Source organism: Heterocephalus glaber, unplaced genomic scaffold (genome assembly GCF_053883595.1).
Source record: "Heterocephalus glaber isolate CG9 unplaced genomic scaffold, H.glaber_assembly_v1.0 deba00000942, whole genome shotgun sequence".
NCBI lineage: Eukaryota > Metazoa > Chordata > Mammalia > Rodentia > Bathyergidae > Heterocephalus > Heterocephalus glaber.
This window is the reverse complement of record NW_028258174.1, coordinates 4,511,811-4,530,103: the sequence shown is the minus strand read 5'-3', so window position 1 is coordinate 4,530,103 and position 18,293 is coordinate 4,511,811. Positions and strand designations below refer to the sequence as shown.

Here is an 18,293-nt window from a genome sequence, read left to right as displayed (position 1 = left end):
CTTTTATTAAATTTTTTGTTTCACACAGTTATTCCTCTTATCCTAGAAACAGTGTAATTCTGTATGAAGTTAATGTATAAATTCCATTTCTGTGTATTTCAGTAATCTGAGGAATGTTTAGGTGGAGAAACAGTACAGGTGAGAAAGCCTGCTGTGAAAAGTCACACTGCTGGTGATAAGATGATATTCCTATTTCCAAGGAGCAAACTGTTATTCCTAAGTACTCTGGACACATAAGCACTAGATTTTATTGTTTGGATAATTACTTATGCAAAGTGACAGTACCAGATACTTATTTTTAGGTAGTAAATTTTATTGTCATGATTTAAGTTTGACCCTGGAGATCTTTCCCTTTTTATTCTCTGTGATGAATTTAGTTTTGTCTTCTTTCGCTACTTATACTCTTCTTGAAGAATAAACCCAGAATGGTGCCATACAAAAACATTAGCTGTTTTAACAATTATTTATTGAACACTTTATATAGCAAGTAGTATACTAAGTGTTGGGGCAGTAACGAAAGAAAGTTTTTATCCTCATGAAACTAAATGGTGATAACAAATAACTATTCATTTATAAATTTAAGAACATCACTAGCTCCTGTCAGAAGACAAGAATGAACACAGGGAGACCAAATAGGTGTCAGTTACAGTGCAAGCATGAGGTTAATGGCTTGATCCAGGAGTAGTATTAGTGGAGATGGAGGGTGGTGCATGGACTTGAAGGTGCAATCAACCTAGTGGTACAGTGAGTGGAGGGAGAAGTTAAGAACCTGGTACTCTACTGGGCAATTAGATGCATATTTGTGTGTATCTGTTAATACATACAAGTAACTCAATTTGTTAAAATCCATTAGTCTTTTTTTATTTTTTGGTACCACAGATTGAACTCGGGACCTTGCGCTTGCAAGGCAGTAGGCAGAACCACTAAGCTAAATCCCCGGCTTAAAATCCATATTATTAGCAAAGGAATATATTTCCATTAAGAGAGCAGATTCTAGAAATATCTCTGAGAGCAACCCTCCTATTATTAATACTTCCTTATCACAATTCAGAGAAGGGCATACTAATGTGTGAAAAACTTTTATCACGAGAACAGACCATCTTCAGTATTTATCAAAGTGACCAACTATTAAGGGATGTGCTTAGATGTCCCCCTCAAAGCCTCCTGAAAACATAGGTGGGGCTTTTTTGAGGTGGCTGGATCTAGAGTGTGTGACACTGAAATTGATTCATGGTGCAGTGCTAGGCTCAAGGGCACTAGGGTTAAGGGTGTGAGTTCTACCTGCCCTAAGTGGTCTGGATAAGATAAAAGAGGCAGAAAGACTCTGTTAAGGTCCCTTGTTTCTTTTGCTACCTTTGGGTACCATGAACTGTTCTCCCCTGCAGTGCCCCTCTGCCATGTGCCACTGTGCCTTGGAGCCAACCAATTGTGGATTGAAACCTCTGAGACCTGTAAGCCAAATAAACCTTTTCCCCCTTAACTTACAAGGGCTAGGTATTTTGTCTCAGCAAAGAAAAAAGTAACTAAGACACCAACATAGTAGGTATTCCGTGAAGAGTTGTAGAATGAGTTATACTCTTTAAAAGAAAAGTACAGGTCCCAGAATCAGATTGGAGCAAGATGATACCTGTGACATGTAAACAGCTTCTCATTTAAGTTGATTATAGGTGATTTGTGAGACTAGATAGGCTATGCAATGGTTATCAAATAAATTTGATTTAAACTTACATCCCAAATTATAATACAGTATGATAACATTTTGCAGTGTGGCATTATTGAGAGGCTGCTTTATGGAAGTATTATATAGAATTTGATTGTAAGATAAGATGTATGACCCCTAGGATCTTGCAGTAAATTTCCAGATGACAGTGTAGGAAACTCAGTTTCCAATTTTGACTCTGCTGTGTATAACTAATGGTATTTTAGGCAACTAGCTCCCTAAATAAACTTCAGTTTTCCTACGTATACAACAGGAATAATTGTCTCCTGAGGACTTTTTATAATGATTAAATGTAATATAATGACTAAATACTGTACATAAAAGTACACATCTGTGTGTTTGTTTAGCAAACTGCCTGGCATGTGGTATGAGTTTTACTTCCCTAATGGATTATAACTTAATACCCAATATATGGGTGTATGGTAGATTGCAAACATGACCACAGTAAACAGTTCTGTGATGTTGTTTTTCTACCCATTAAGTCTTGGTTCCTTGTCATGTGGTTTGGATAATAAATTCAGTAGAAGGATGTTTTCAAAGTTCTGAGCCTGGGCCTTAAGAAGCTTTGCAAATTTCCACACATTATTTCATACCTCAGCTCATCAAATAGAGGTAGACTAGAGACAAGCCATTAGGGCTGAGCCATCCTGAACCACCTTTTCCCCAGCCTACCCGGCAGCTGACCACAAACACATGGTTGAGTGTGGGCATAATTAACAGAACTACCCAGCTGAGTTCAGCGTAAATTGCTGACCCATAGAATTAGTTGTTATTTTAAACCAAAAATTTTGGGGGTGGTTTGTTGTATAACAAAAACCAGCTAATAAAGTCAGTGTTCTTAATAAATTTTATTAAATAAAAAAATAGATTTTTAATACTATATTATTTGCCATATTGTTTTGAAAAATTATTTGTTTAGTTTTTAATCCTTAAAACAACTCTTAATTGTCATTCAGTTAGTATGATTGGCTCAGCCTGTGCTGTCTGCTCTGCTACATTGTCTCAAATTTTCTAGAAATGATTTTAGACACTAAAAAACTGCTATAACATGTTACTATAGATAAATAAGTGGTTATATTAAGTTTTTCATGTTGTAAAGAAAGAATGTTCAGGTTTCCTAGGGCAGTGCAAGTGTACTTTAAAGTGGACACAAGGAAGTAAGAGGGTTAAGCAGACATACAGCCCCTGTTTCCTAGTGATTACAGGATTAAGATTTATGTCTGGTTGTTCAGGAAGCACTAGCAGCTTTGGTGACCCATTGTTTTTATTGTATCCGAATTACCTAGTCAATTTTTATTTTCTGCCATACTGGAGATTGAATATAGGTCCTCACACATGCCAGGCAAGTGCTCTCCCACTTAGCTACACCCCAGCTCCTTTTATTAGGTTTTTATTTTTGAGATAAGATCTCACTACCTGGCCCAGGCTGACATCAGAATTGGAATTCTTGCCTCAGCCTCTCTAGTAGCTGGGATTATTGAGGTACAGCACCATGCCTAGTCCTCATAAAAGTTTTTTTGATAGAATTTGAGTCTTCCATGGAGTTGTCCATTGGAATGCAGTTTTTTGCTGCATCACCTTGTAAGTTATTGGCTTTTCCTGTATAGTCATACATGATTTATTTTAGGTCAAACATTAGTCAACTGGTTGTGATCACACTAGCAGGTTTAATTTCATTGAAGACAAAATAGCATAACTCATTAGTTTTATCCTATGCACAAATAATTTCATTTCTTTAGATGAAGGTTGAGGATTTAAATCTGTTATCTCTTATGGGATAAAAACACTCTTCAGTGGGTTAAACAACCATTTTGTTTATGATTCTCTATGTTGGCAATTTGGGGCTAGGATCAACTCAACTGTTCATCTGCTAATCTCATCAAGGTCACTCATGGCTACAGTTTCCTGTTGGCTTAACTGAGGCAGTATATTTTATGAGGATCTTGTTCATATGTCTGAGAGTTAGTTTTGGCTATTAGCTGTGCCATGTATCTCTAACAAAACAAGTGTATTGTCTAGAAGAATTAGAGGAGAGCAGTTGGAGGAGTTTCAAGGTCCCTTGAGCCCTACGGTGGTAAGTTGAGCTTACTTCTAACACATGATATGGTCAACGCAAGTCATGAGATCAGCTCGTATTGTAGGACTTGAGAAATAATGTATTAAAGAGTTGGCAAAGAATTTGTGATCATTTAAAATTCATAGCAGGTCCTAAGCAACTTAAAGATTCATAAATTCCTATGGATAACTCACAATTTCTATGGATAATTGCATTTGTCCATTTTTTGTTACTTATAAAGAAAAGAGGTTTATTTTGGCTCATGGTTCTGGCCCAAGAACTTGGGAGCTTGTAAATAGTAACAGACTCATCCTTAGGAAAGTTTCAAGGAGGCACAGGGTATCACATGGCAAGAGACAGGGAACACCTGTGTCACAGTCTTCTTATAGAGCCTCCAGTGTGCAATTGTGAGGCCCCACCCTGATGACCTTTTGTAATCCTCATCACCTCCCATAGGCCCCACTTCTAAATATATGTTTGAATTAAGTTTTCACCCTCTTAATACCTCACATAAACCCTTGGGGTCATACTCAAACCATTTGTAAAGCACATAATGATGCATAAGATATTTGCAAATTGCTACACAAAATTAACTTGAGTTACTTGGTAGAACAAATAAGGAGACCAGTATCCATGGGGGCTTGTGGGTGATGATAAAAGCCTTGGGACCAAGGCATTTTACTTTTCCTGAAATAGCATGCAGTAACCCAGAGAAATGTCAATTGCAAGGAATGACAAAAAAATTTCATAGTTTTCTATTTTTTAGGAGAAAGATTGAATGCAAGTAGACTTAGAACTCTGAGAAGTCTTGTTTTTCTGTCCTCCTTCATCCTTTGGTAGAAAAAATGTGAAAATGTATCACTGCCTCCAAACTTTAGAGCCTATAAGGCAATTTAGTTGAATATACTTTTAGACTCTCAGGAATATTGATACAAGGATAAATGACTAAGGTACCTACATTTTAATTTCAGAATTGCTTCTATTCTGCTGAATCTTACTTTCAGATTTGGTTATTGATTATGTTAAAGACCCCAGAAATCTGTCTTAAGAGTCAACAAAGCACTTTTTTTTTTTACAAGCATATACATAATGGATCCTGTGGTGATGCAAAATAATAGTTTGTAAAAGGGAAAGTGGCAGAAATCCAGGCTTGGTTTAAATGCTGTCCTTTCAGATAAAAGAATCTGTGGATCATCCTACTTTAAAAAAATAATTTGAAAATCTTTTCACACAAAATATAAATATTTTTCAGTTTTTATGTGCTATGTGCCAGGCTTTATGCCAGTCATTTTACCTCATTTAATCCTCACAAATGACAAGGCGAAATAGGTTTAGCTCCAGAGATACAGAGTTTAAGGCCCTTACAATAGTTTGTAAATGGCAGAGCCAGATTTCAAACTTCTTTGTGTTGAGACTCTACTAACAACTATAGGGAACTGCCTTTTAAAAGACTAACTACAGCCCAGAGCACTGAGGAGGTGAGCCTCTTAGGCCTCCATACCACCATCCTGGAGTGCTGAGGAGGTGAGCCTCTCAAGTTGCTGTACCACTGCCCCAGAGGGCCGAGGAGGTGAGCCTCTCAGGCCACCATACCACCTTCCCAGAGCTCTGAGGTGAACCTCTTGGGCTGCCATACAACCAGCCCAGAGCGCTGAGGTGAGCCTGCAGGCACCAGAGCACTCCCGGCACCAGAGCACTCCCACCCCCACCCCCAGCTGTGCCGAGCCATTACTTAGATCCACACCACAGAGTTGCAGGGGTCATAAAGGACATTGTTCTGAGCTTGAGAAGATAGAGTAGAAGTGTACAACAGATATAGGGCCTCTCTGAGGCCCCTTGATGAAAATTAAAGCCCACTGGTAAAGTGAAGAAAATCTCTGCAATAAAGGCACACCAGACCACCTTAGTTGGGGGACCAGTGGTGTGGACCAGAGCAGCGCAGCTGCAATCAGATCCCAGCTGGGGCTCCTCCCTGACCCCAGAGACTGGGGCATGCTGACCCAAGCCAAGGGCCTGCCTGGAAAAGAGCTGCACAGGCACACAAGCAACAGCCAGAGGTTTGCCCCAATACCATCAGTAAGTGCGTGAGACCCTAGCCAGAATCTTGCTCTCACAACAGGAACTGGGATGCACAGCCCCCAGCTAAAGACCCTCCCAGACAATAGCTACATAGGGGCCCTAGCCAGTGGCACACCTAGATATATCCCAAGTGTGCACAGGCCCCAATCAGAAGCCCGCCCAGACAACAGGTCAGCTCAGACATCCAGAAGGCCACCATTCTGAACCCAGGAATTAGTGTACTGGTGAGCAGCAGAGAAAAGACAGCTCTGTGACTTGCTGAGAATTGAAGACCACTGGGTGAGCAAAAAGTTGCCTCAACAAAGGCACAGCAGGCTGCATCTGTTGAAATGAGAAGACAGGGAAACAGGCCTCAAAACCAGACTTCCAGATCACCTAAGGCAACCCCAAAGGGATACAAGATGGAACAATCTGATACTCAACCACCTGGATCCCTGAACTGGCAACAAAAGAAGATCTGGAAAAAATGACATCAGAAATAATTTCTCAGATAATAGCAGAGATTGTGCCCATAGTGCAAGACATGATTAATAAATCTAGAGAGGACACATTTAAAAAAATAGAGGAGCTGAGGAACATGATGGAATCCCAACATAGGAAACAAATGGAATCTGTAAAACATATGCAAACAGATTTCCAGGAGATTAAAAACTCCATTGAGGGGCCGGGGATTTAGCTCAGTGGTTCTGGTGCCCGCCTCACAAGCACAAGGTCCCAGGTTTGATCCCCGTTACCAAAAACAAAAATCAAAACAAAAACTCCATTGAAAGCTTACACTGCAGAATGAGCCATTGCAAGGACAGAATTTCAGATCTAGAAGATAGGATTTCAATTAGTGACTAGGAAAAGAAAAATTGCTTCAAAATTGTAAGGGACCATGAGAAATCAATCCAGAAGTTGCTAGACAATGCAAAGAAGAATAACAAAGGACTGATCAGAGTCAATGAAGAAACAGGAGAGAGTGCAGATGACATAAAAAAACTGTTCACAGAATTGATGGCAGAAAACTTCTCAAGCAGGAGAAAAGAACTTGACATACAGATAGGGGAGGCATATAGGCCTCCAACTAGCCATGATCAAAAAAAAAAATCCACACATAGGCATATAATAGTTAAGATTCCAGAAACCCAACAGAAGAACAAAATTCTACAAGCAGAGAAAAGAAACAAATCACATACAAAGAAATGCCCATCAGAATCACAGCAGACTCCTCAGCGCAAACCCTTAAGGCAAGAAGAGCATGGAGTGAAGTATTGCAAGCCCTAAAGGAAAACAGCCTCCAACCCAGATTGATGTACCCTGCAAAACTGTCTTTCAAAATTGATGGAGAAATAAGATACTTTCATGACAAAGGGCACCTTGGGAACTTCATGAACACCAAACCAGCACTCCAAAAAATTTTATAGACAATATCCTAGGCAAAGACAATGAAGATCACAACCCCGGGAAGCCCAGCAGAATGAATCCATCAAGCATGACAAGAAATTAAACGCAAAGGGGGAGAATCCAACAAAAAGAAAAAGTCATGACAATGATGAGTGAATATGTATCAGTTATAACCATCAATGTTAATGGTCTCAATTCACCAATCAAAAGAAACAGACTGGCAGAATGGGTCAATAAGCAAGATCCAACAGTATGCTGCATACAAGAAACACACTTAATGTTAAAAGAAACTTTCATAGACTGAAAGTTAAAGTGTGGAAAACAGTGCTCCATGCGACGGGAACCCGAAAAACAGCAGGAGTAGCTATCCTCTTTGCAGATCAAGTGGATTTCAAAGCAAAATCTGAAACACTTCTGGTCCCAAGAATTTCAGATAAGGGATAGTCATCCTGTATGTACAAATCTATTTTGAACATGTGTTTTCATTTCTCTTAAGTAAAAACTTAAGAACAGAACTGTTGGTTCTTAACAGTAATACAAGAAATTTCTATATTGTTTTCCAAAATGATTTTATCATTTTACATTCACATTAGCAGTATTTGAAAGTTCTAACTGGTTCACACCTATGCTGACATTTGTTCTTTTAAAACCTTTAATTTAATCTCCCTAATGAGTGTATAACACGATCTTGTTATTGTACTGATTAGTATTTTTCTGATTCTAGTGTTGCACACCTTTCCTTGTGCTGTACTGGCTATTTATCATCTTGTGTCTACTTTTTAATTGGGTTGTCTGTCAATGAGCTGTTAGAATTCTTTATATATTGTGGTCATAGGTTATATGTATTATAAATATGTTCTGGTTAAGGACTACTTTTCATTTTAATGATGTCTTGTAAAGTGCTAAATTTTAATGGAATCTCATTTATCAATTTCTTTCTTTTTTGCATCCTGTTTTTTGTATCCTAGGAAATTCTTGCCTACCCTAAATTCAAGAACATTTTCCCTTATGATTTCTTTTTAAAGCTTTATAGTTTTAGTCTTTCGTGTTTAGCTTCATAGATCCTTTCAAATTATTTTTATGTATGGAAATAAAGGGTTGAGGTTAATCTTTTACATATGGATACCAGGTGTTCTAGTACCATTTGTTGAAAACATCTTTACCTCTGCTCTATAAATTGTTAATGTTAAATAATCTTTCAAAAATCAGTGGACCATGTATGTGTGGTTCTATTTCTAGATTCTCTATTTTATTCCATTGATCTATATGTCTTTCCTTATGCCAACATTGCCGTGATTACTGTAGCTTTAGAAGAAGTCTTAAAATTAGGTAATAAATGTCTTCCAACAGTTTTTTTTTCTTTTTACTTTCCCAGGTCCTTTCTACTTCTACATAACTTTTAAATTTCAATATCCAATTCTTCATTTATAGCAAGTATCCATAGATCTGAATTTTTATATATACCTTGTGTTTTCTAATCCTGCTAAATTCAAATACAAGTTCTAGGGGCTCCTAGAGATTTCTTAGTATTTTCTCTGTAGATGATCATTTCATCTACATATAAAGATTGTATTTCTACCTTGCCAATCCTATGCTATTTGTTTGTTTTTATTGCCAGACTATTTGGTTTGGGCCTATGTTTCAAAGTTTAATGGACAGATGAAGAGTAGGCATATCAGCCATTGTTCCCCACCTTAGGGAGAAAGCATTGTATCTTTTCCATTCATATAAGGTGTTTTTGCTGGAAGTATGGAGTACATGTCTTTGATCTGTTGAGAAAGTTCTGTTCTACTTCTAGTCTCCTGATAGCTTTTACCATGAGCAGCTGTAGAATTTAGTCCAGTACTTTTTCTGCAACTACTGATAGGATCATATGGCTTTTTCCTTTCCTTTGTTAAAATGATGACTTATGGGAGTGCATCTTCCAGTGCTGAACCAACACTGCCAACCCTTATAATAAAACCACTTACTACCTACTGCCCGATCTTACTTCTAATAGTTTGTTTTGTTAAACAAAATTTTTTTTGCATACAATAACTAATTTATTAATGTTTTTAAAATCCAAACAGCATAATAAATTTGGCTTCTTTTCCCCACAGAAATGGGGAATATATTTCAGTAAAGGACAATTTAATTATTTTTACACTCTAGACTATTGTTAGGTTTTATGGTTCTTTAAAATACATGCTAGCAAAAATACATTAACTTATTAGTACAGAAAACAGTTTACAATAATATGGCAAGCAAGAAACAAACTCATGAGAAAAAACCTTGCTTTAAAGAAAAATTTCAAATAAACTATTACAATACAGTTTATCCCTAACATTAAAGCCCATTAATAGAGCACTTCTGTACATACATACAAAAAAAAAAAAACCTGAGACATTTATTGCAGCAATGCACAATTAAAGGTCATAATGTATATGAGTTAAATACCCCCTCCCCAATTGATATGGTGGCTTCTTATTCTTTAAACATAGAAACTCTGATCTTCATGGTAGAAAGATGAAGTCTTCTCATCAAAAGGCACATTCTTATCTTCTAGGATGATTGGCATCAAACAAAGTGCTATCATCATCCTCATCATCTTGTTTCAAAGGTGTGAATTCCACGTTCTCTATGTTAGTGTCCAAAATGCGGTACCTCCTCGTCTTTCTGTTTTTCCTTCTCATCGTGACGGTTCTGACCATGAAGTACACCAGCACCGCACCGCTCACCACCATCAACAAGGTCAGGGCTCGCTGTGTCATGGGCTTGTCGCCAGGGTTGGGGCTCACAGGCAGGCTGCACCCAAGGGAGGCTTCCCTGGTCTGCCCCCCAGATTGTCCGCTGCAAGTCCTGCCCCAGGGCTGCTGCCCTTGCCACCCTCTGAGCCATGAGGTCCTACGACTTCTGCCGGAGCCTGACCTGGCGACTGTGCCGCGGTGGGACCCGGGGGTGGTTGCAGGAGAGTCCGCGGGCCAGAGTCTGGAGGCCCTGGCCAGGCACGGCCTCGGCAGCCCGAAGCACCGGCCTGGGCCCACCCAGTGCGGGCAGCAGCAGGGAGGGCAGGAGGCGTCGGAGGCAGCAGCGGCAGTGCCGGCCGGCATGGTCCCCAGGCCGTCCTCTTACCATGTCGCAGCCGCCTGGCTCGCCACCCTGACTCCATGTGAGACCATGGGTGCGCTAGGAAAAGTAGCAGCCGGATCCTGGGCTAAGGCCCAGGAGGGCAGGTGGCAAGAGACAGGAGTGCCTGCCGCGGCGTGGGAGAACCGGAAGTTCGTACATCTCAGCAGCCACTCTGTTAAACAAATTTTTATTTATGTTTATACTTTTTTCTTCTATTATCTTTATCCAATTTTAGTATTACCACAATGTTGATTTCCTAAAACGAGGAGAGATGCGTTCCTTCTTTTTTCTGCTTTAAATGTTTGATATAATTTATCAGTTAAAATGTATGCGAACCTGTTGTTATCTTACAGGTAGGTTTTCAAGCTACAATATAGTTTCTTTAATAGGTGCTATTCAAATTTTATATTTCCTCCAGAGTCTGTTTCATTAATTTGTCTTCCAGGGTACTTCATAGAAGTTGTCAAATTTATTTCAAAAAAGATTTTTGTAATATGCTTTCTATATCCTTTTAAATTCTGTAAAATCTGGTAATGTCTCCTAAATCTTGATATTGTAATTTAAAAAAATGTATAATTGATATTGTGTAATAGGAAGAAAAGGTCTAAAGGAGCAGGGGAAGTGGGAGGGATAGGGAAAAGGAAAAAAGGGAAAAGAAAAAATATGAGAAAAGGAAAAAATGGAAACAAAGTCTTTGTAAATAGGGAATGGTGGAGGGGGTGAAGGGAGAGCAGGGGAAGGGGAAAAAAATAACCAAGATACATCATGTAATGGTGCAAGATCCCAATGATGAATGTAACTGTATTTTATACCTAAAATGTACCAGTAAACAATAGAAAAAAAACCCTACAGTTGGCAATGTTTTTGTTAGAGGCCAAGGTAAATTAAACTTTTTTATCCACTGTTAAGGTAAACAATAGTAATAATAGTTCATTACTTTAATAATACACGTGACACTACAACTTAGAGAAGTTTCATTTCATTTTTGTCTTTCTGATGTTTCTGGTTAGTTTTTGAGTCTTACTTTCCATAAAATGAGAACATTGACTGTTCTCATTCTAAGCTGGATATTCTCTAAAAGACTATACATTTTTGGTGTGTAAATTGAAATACCCTTGATATTTTAAAAATATTGTAGTCTTAAATCTGTTTAGGGAAAACAGTTTAGAAATATTTTGGTCAAAATGAGAACTCAGATTAGAATAATTGTGAGACATCATTTCTCTCATTAATAACCTCTCTTGCTAGTTCTCTTTTTTCCTACTTTCTTGATTCATCAAACTGTTCATTTTTTGTAAACATTCAGCTGCTTTCTTATCTCCCTTATTCCCTGCTTAGGATAAATGGGCTATTCCATTTAGGTGTGGTTTATCACTGATTTTTCTCATGGATATTTTTCTCTTTTGCCAATTATACCCTTGACAACTTCTCTCTTTCTCCCCTTCTGTTTCCCCATTTCCCTCCTTCCCCTCTCCTCTTCTCAGCCCCAACAATTTTTCAAATTTACTTTTGCATCCCTGTCTCTTCTCCATTAGTAAAAACTTGGCCTATGTATTTGACTTTCATTGTATCTTGCTTCCTTTATTTATAAAACTAAGTTTTCTAGAACATGGCCCCACGACTTTATCAAGTATCCTGATTACCTGAGTACCTTGTTAAAAAGCAGATTTTGATTAGGAAACTCAAAGATGGGACCAAAATTCTACATTTCTTATAAGTTCCAGGTAATGCTGATGCTGTTATAAGGGCCACACTTTAAACTAGTGATGCTAATAGTCTTGCAAATAGTTCTCAAGTCCACACTTGTCTTCTCATTCATGTCTACACAGAGCAGAAGTTTTAAATTTTTAATGAAATCCAACCTATCAACTAGTTTTTTATAAGGTTATATATTTAATGTTGTATCTAAAAAGTCACTGCCAAACCCAAGATCATTTTTATTTTCTCCTTTTGTTTGTTTATTTATTTATTTATTTATTTTATTTATTTATTTTTGTATTAAATTCTTTTATTGGTACATTGTAGGTATACAACACAATTACATTTCTCATTGGGAATTGTACCTTTACATGATGCATCTTGGTTCTTATTTTTTCCCCATTCCTAGCCCTCCCTTCATGCCCTCCACCCTTCCCTATTTACAAAAACTTTATTTCCATTTTTTCCATTTCTCATCATTTTTCCTTTCCCTTCTTTCCTTTCCCCTGCCCCTTCCAGTACCCCTACCCCTTTGGACCTTTTCTTCCTATTTTACATTATCGATTATTCATTCTAATCATTGGTACATTTTAGGTATACAATATAATGACATTCATCATTGGAAATTTGCACCTTTACATAGTCTCTCTTGGTTCTTATTTTTCACCCTTGCCCAGCCCTCCCTTCTACCCCTCCAGTCCTTCCTATTTACAAAGATTTTGTTCCTATTTTTCCATTTTCTCATATTAATCCCATTCCCTTCTATCCTTTCCCCTAGCCCTCCCATTTCCTTCCCCTTTGCCCCTTTTCTTCCTATTTCACATGACCTATTATACATTTAGTCCTTATTTACACTTTCAGTTTCTCACACCAGGGAAACTATTCGGTATTTACACATGTGTGTCCTATTTATTTCACATAAGAGTATCACCTCAATGTGCATCCACTTAGGTATAAATGTCTCTATTTTCTCATTTTTTATGGCTGAGTAGTACTCCATTTTATTAAAAAAACCACGTTTTCTTGATCCAGTCTCCAGTTGATGGGCATTTGGTCTGTTTCCAAGTTTTAGCTATTACAAACTGCGCTGCTGTGAACATGGGTGAACATATCTCACTGTGGTATGATTCTTTTAATTCTTTGGGGAAGATCCCCAGCAGTGGAATAGCAGGGTCAAATGGGACTTCCAGTTCTAGGTCTTTGAGGTATCTCCATACTGCTTTCCACAGTGGTTGCACCAGTCTACACTCCCACCAGTAGTGGAGCAGGTTTCCTCTTTTCCCACAGCCCCACCAGCATTTGTTATTGGTTGATTTCCTGATAGCCATTCTTTCTGGAGTGAAGTGGAATCTCAGTGTTGTTTTCATTTGCATCTCTCAAATGACCAGTGATGTTGAACATGTTTTCATGTATTTATTTGCTATTTCTACTTCTTTGTCTGAGAAATGTCTGTTTAAGTAAGTGCAAAGGAATTGAAGTTATCCCCTGTATATTATCAGACCATAGTGCGATGAAATTGGACATCCATAGCAAAAGACACTCAAAAAAATTTCATAAACATGTGGAAATTGAACAACACACTTCTGAATAACCAATGGGTCACAGAGGAAATTAAAAAAGAAATCAGACAGTTCCTTCAATTAAATGACAATGACAATACAACATATCAGAATCTATGGGACATAATGAAAGCAGTCTTACGAGGGAAATTCATAGCAGTGAATACACATATTAGGAAAACAGAAGGAGCCCAATTAAATAACCTGATGCTGAACCTCAAGCTTCTAGAAAAAGAAGAGCAGGACAACCCCAAAGCTCATATAAGGGAGGAAATTATAAAGATCAGAGGAGAAATCAATGCAATGGAGACTAAGAGAATGATACAAAAAATCAATGAAGCCAAGAGTTGGTTCTTTGAAAGAATCAACAAAATTGACAAACCTTTAGCCAACCTTGTCAGAAAAAGGAAAGAAAAGGCCCAAATCCATGCAATTAGGAATGAAAAAGGTGAAATGACAACAGACCCAGCAGAAATCCAGATGATCATCAATAGCTACTTCCAGAACCTATACACCAATAAGATGGACAACATAGAAGAAATGGACAGATTCCTAGATACATATGAATTATCCAAGTTGAACGAAGAAGACCTAAAAATTCTGAACAACCCAATATCAACCAATGAAATTGAAAATGTAATCAAAAACTTATCAACTAAGAAAAGCCCGGGCCCTGATGGCTTCACTGCTGAAGTCTACAAGACATTTAGAGAGGAACTGCTGCCACTACTGTTTAAACTCTTCAATGAAATTGAAAGGGAAGCAATACTCCCAAATTAATTCCTGGAAGCAAGCATCACCTTGATCCCCAAAGCACAGAAAGACCCAACTGAAAAAGAGAACTATAGGCCAATCTCACTAATGAACATAGATGCAAAAATCCTTAATAAGATACTGGCAACCAGAATGCAGAAGATCATCAAGAAGATCATACACCCTGATCAAGTGGGATTCATCCCAGGGATGCAGGGATCGTTCAATATACACAAATCAATCAATGTAATACACTATATCAATAGAGCCAAGGACAAAAACCATATGATTATCTCCATAGATGCAGAAAAAGCATTTGACAAAATCCAACATGCATTTATGATAAAAACCCTACAAAAATTGGAATAGATGGTCTCTACCTCAAACTGATAGAAGCCATCTATGAAAAACCAACAGCCAGTAGCATACTAAATGGTCAAAAACTGAAATCCTTCACACTCAAATCAGGAACAAGACAAGGATGTCCACTATCACCACTCTTGTTCAATATAGTTCTGGAAACATTTGCCATGGCAATTAGACAAGAGAAAGAAATAAAAAGAATAAAGATAGGAAATGAAGAAGTCAAATTGTCATTATTTACAGATGCCATGATACTCTATATAGAAGACCCCAAGAACTCCACCAAAAGTCTTCTAGGCTTAATAACCAAATTCAGTCAAGTAGCTGGTTACAAGGTCAACACACAAAAATCAATAGCTTTCCTCTACACCAATGACAGACTCACTGAGAGAGAAATAGGGCAAATAATTCCTTTCACAATAGCATCCAAAAAACTGAAATACCTAGGAATCATCCTAATGAAAGAAATCAAAGACCTCTTCTCTGAAAACTATGGCACTCTGAAAAGAGAGATTGAAGATGATATCAGAAAATGGACAGACATCCCCTGCTCCTGGGTAGGAAGGATTAATATAGTGAAAATGGCCATACTTCCAAAACTGCTATATAGATTTAATGCAATTCCAACTGAGATCCCACCAGCATACTTCATGGACCTTGAGAAAACAATCCAAAAATTCATTTGGAATAAGAAGAGACCCAGAATAGCAAAAGCAATTCTAGGTAACAGAGACATGGCAGGGGGTACTACAATCCCCAACCTGCAACTCCACTACAAAGCTACTGTGATAAAAAACAGCATGGTACTGGCAAAGAAACAGGCTTGAGGACCAGTGGAACAGATTAGAAGATGCAGAAACAACACCAGACACACTCAGCCATCTCATCTTCGACAAAGGAGCCGAACACCCTCACTGGAAGAAAGATACCCTCTTTAATAAATGGTGCTGGAAAAATTGGGCTTCAACTTGCCAAAGATTAAAACTAGACCTATATCTCTCACCATGCACTAAACTAAAATCAAAATGGATTAAAGATCTAAATATTCAAATAGAAATTCTGAACCAGTTGGAACAGAGGTTAGGTAGAACCCTTGAAGACATTGGTGTAGGAAAAGATTTTATGAACAAAACCTCAGTTGCCCGTGAACTAGCACAAACAATCAACAAATGGGATCTCTTCTTATTAAAAGGCTTCTGCACAGCAAGAGAAACCACCAGCCCTGTGAAGAGACAATCCACAATGTGGGAAAAAATTTTCACCTGCTCTTCCTCAGACAGAGGTCTACTATCTCGAATCTATAAAGAAGTTTAAAAGATCAGACCTCCCAAATTTAAAGACCCAATCAAAAAATGGGCATCTGAAGTGAACAGACATTTCTCTCCTGTTGTTTTTAATGTTCTAGGGGTTTTATAGTTTTGCATTTTATGTTTAGATCTATTACCATTTGTGAGTTGGTTTTTATAAAGGATTTATGGTCTGTGTCTAAATTCTCTTTTTAATGTAGATGTCCAGTTCCACCACTGTGTTGAAAAGACTGTTCTTCTCCATTGCATTGATTTTGCCCCTTTTGTCAAAGATTATTTGACTCTACTTTTGTTGGTCTATGTCTAGGCTGTGTATTGTGTTCACTGATCAGTTTTTCTCTTCTTTCTCTAGTACTGCATTGTCTTGATGACTGTAGCTTTATATTAAATCTTAAAGTTGGGTAATGTCAGTACCCCAACTTTGTTCTTCTTCAGTACTGTGTTGACTTCTGGAACTTTGCCTCTCCATATAAACTTTACAATCAGTTTGTTGGTGTTCACAAAATAATTTGCTGGTTAACTGGGATTGTGTTGTGAAAATCAGATTGGGAAGTAATTAAAATCTTGACAGAATTGAGTTTTCCCCTGTTATGAAATGAATATTTGGCCCATTCCCACTTCATTTCTATGTTGAAATCTTAACTCCCAATGTGTTAGTATAGGGCCTTTGGGAGGTGACTAGATCGCGAGAGTGGAATGCCCCCATCAATGAGATTAGTGCCTTTATAAAAGATACCTAAGAGAAATCCTTCAAGCTTTCTGCCATTTGAAGGCAAGGAGAATTCAGCAGTATGCAGCATGGAACAAGGTCCTCCCTAGAAACCAAACATGGCTTCCAGCTTTCAGAACTATGAGAATTAAATTTCAGTTGCTTTCTGTAGTCTGTGCTACTTTGTTACTTCAGCCTAAAAAGACATTATCCATGAACAGGGAATATGTTCCCATTTATTTAGTTCTTCTTTGATCACTTTTATCAGTTTTTTTGATTTTCTTTATATAAATTTTATATACATCTTGTTAAGATTTATGCCTAAGTATTTCATTTTTGGGTTACAGTGTAAATGGTTTTATTTTCTTAATATCAAATTTCGCTTGTTCATTATTGGTATATAGGAAAGCACTTGACTTTTGTACATTAACTTTGCATCCTACAGCCTTGCTATAATTGCTTATTAGTTCCAGAGATTATTTTGTTGATTCTTTTAAATTTTCTACCTAGATGGTCATGTTACCTGCCAACAAAGATAGTTCATTTTTCTTTTCCAACCTTTATACCTTTTTAGTTCTCTTGTCTTAATGCATTAACTAGGACTTTCAGTATGATGTGGCAAGAAGGGATATCCTTGATTTGTTTCTGATCTTAGTATAAAGGGTTTTAGTTTTTCACCATTAAATGTTATGTGAGCTGTAGGTATTTTGTAGGTAATTTTATCCAGTTGAGAAAATTGCTTTCTATTCTTAGTTTGCTGATGTTTTTGTCTTGCATGGGCATTGGCTTTTGTCAGATGCTTTTTCTGCATCTCTTGAAATGATCATGTGATTTTTCTTTAGCCTGTTGATATGATAAATGATGTTAATTGGTTTTCAAATGTACAGCCAATCTTGGATATCTGAAATGAATCCCACTTGATCCTGGTTTATAATTCTTTTTACATGTTGTTAGAATCAGTTTGGTAATATTTTGTTGAAGATTTTAGCATGTATTTTCATGCAGTATTTATCGTTAGTTTTCTTGTCATATCTTTGTCTGGTTTTGGTATTGGAGTAATGCTAGCCTTATAGAATGGACTAGTAAGCTTTCCCACCACTTGTATTTTGTTTGATGACTTTTGAAGTAAGGAATGTGCCATTTGCATGTCAAATCTTGCTTTATCGTCTTACATGAACAATGAGGAAGTGAGAAATCTGAAATACAGGTATCATAATAATACATTGAAAAGGTATAATTTTTGATAATTTTTTATTGAATGGCAAAAAGATACATTTTTATTTAGTTTTTCAGAAAGTTTTGCTTGACAAAGCATAAAATTAATGAAAGTATAGAAAGCAACAATATGCTCTGTTTTCTTCAGAAAAAACTTAATGCAGTGCCGTAGGTAAATAAGGTCTCATATATCTTGAGAATCTAAAAGTATCCGGACAAATAAACCTTAGTCTAATAAGCAAAGATACCCCTGGTTGAGGAATGACGCTCTGCTATGTAACGTGCTTACATGAGCATAAAAACATATTTGGGACCAATACAAGGAAGGGAAGAAGACTGG

The 18,293-nt window shown here is 37.5% G+C and overlaps 1 protein-coding gene and 1 pseudogene across 11 annotated transcripts in view; one reads left to right on the top strand and one right to left on the bottom strand.

Moving 5' to 3' along the window:
• Wasf1 (WASP family member 1) overlaps positions 1-18,293 on the top strand; it is a 103,573-nt gene that overhangs the window by 17,086 nt on the left and 68,194 nt on the right. The gene's annotated exons all lie outside the window — the stretch shown is intronic.
• Positions 2,817-11,227, bottom strand: LOC147828711 (membrane protein FAM174A pseudogene; annotated as a pseudogene). Its single transcript, XR_015450317.1, has one exon. The product of XR_015450317.1 is annotated as a membrane protein FAM174A pseudogene (transcript).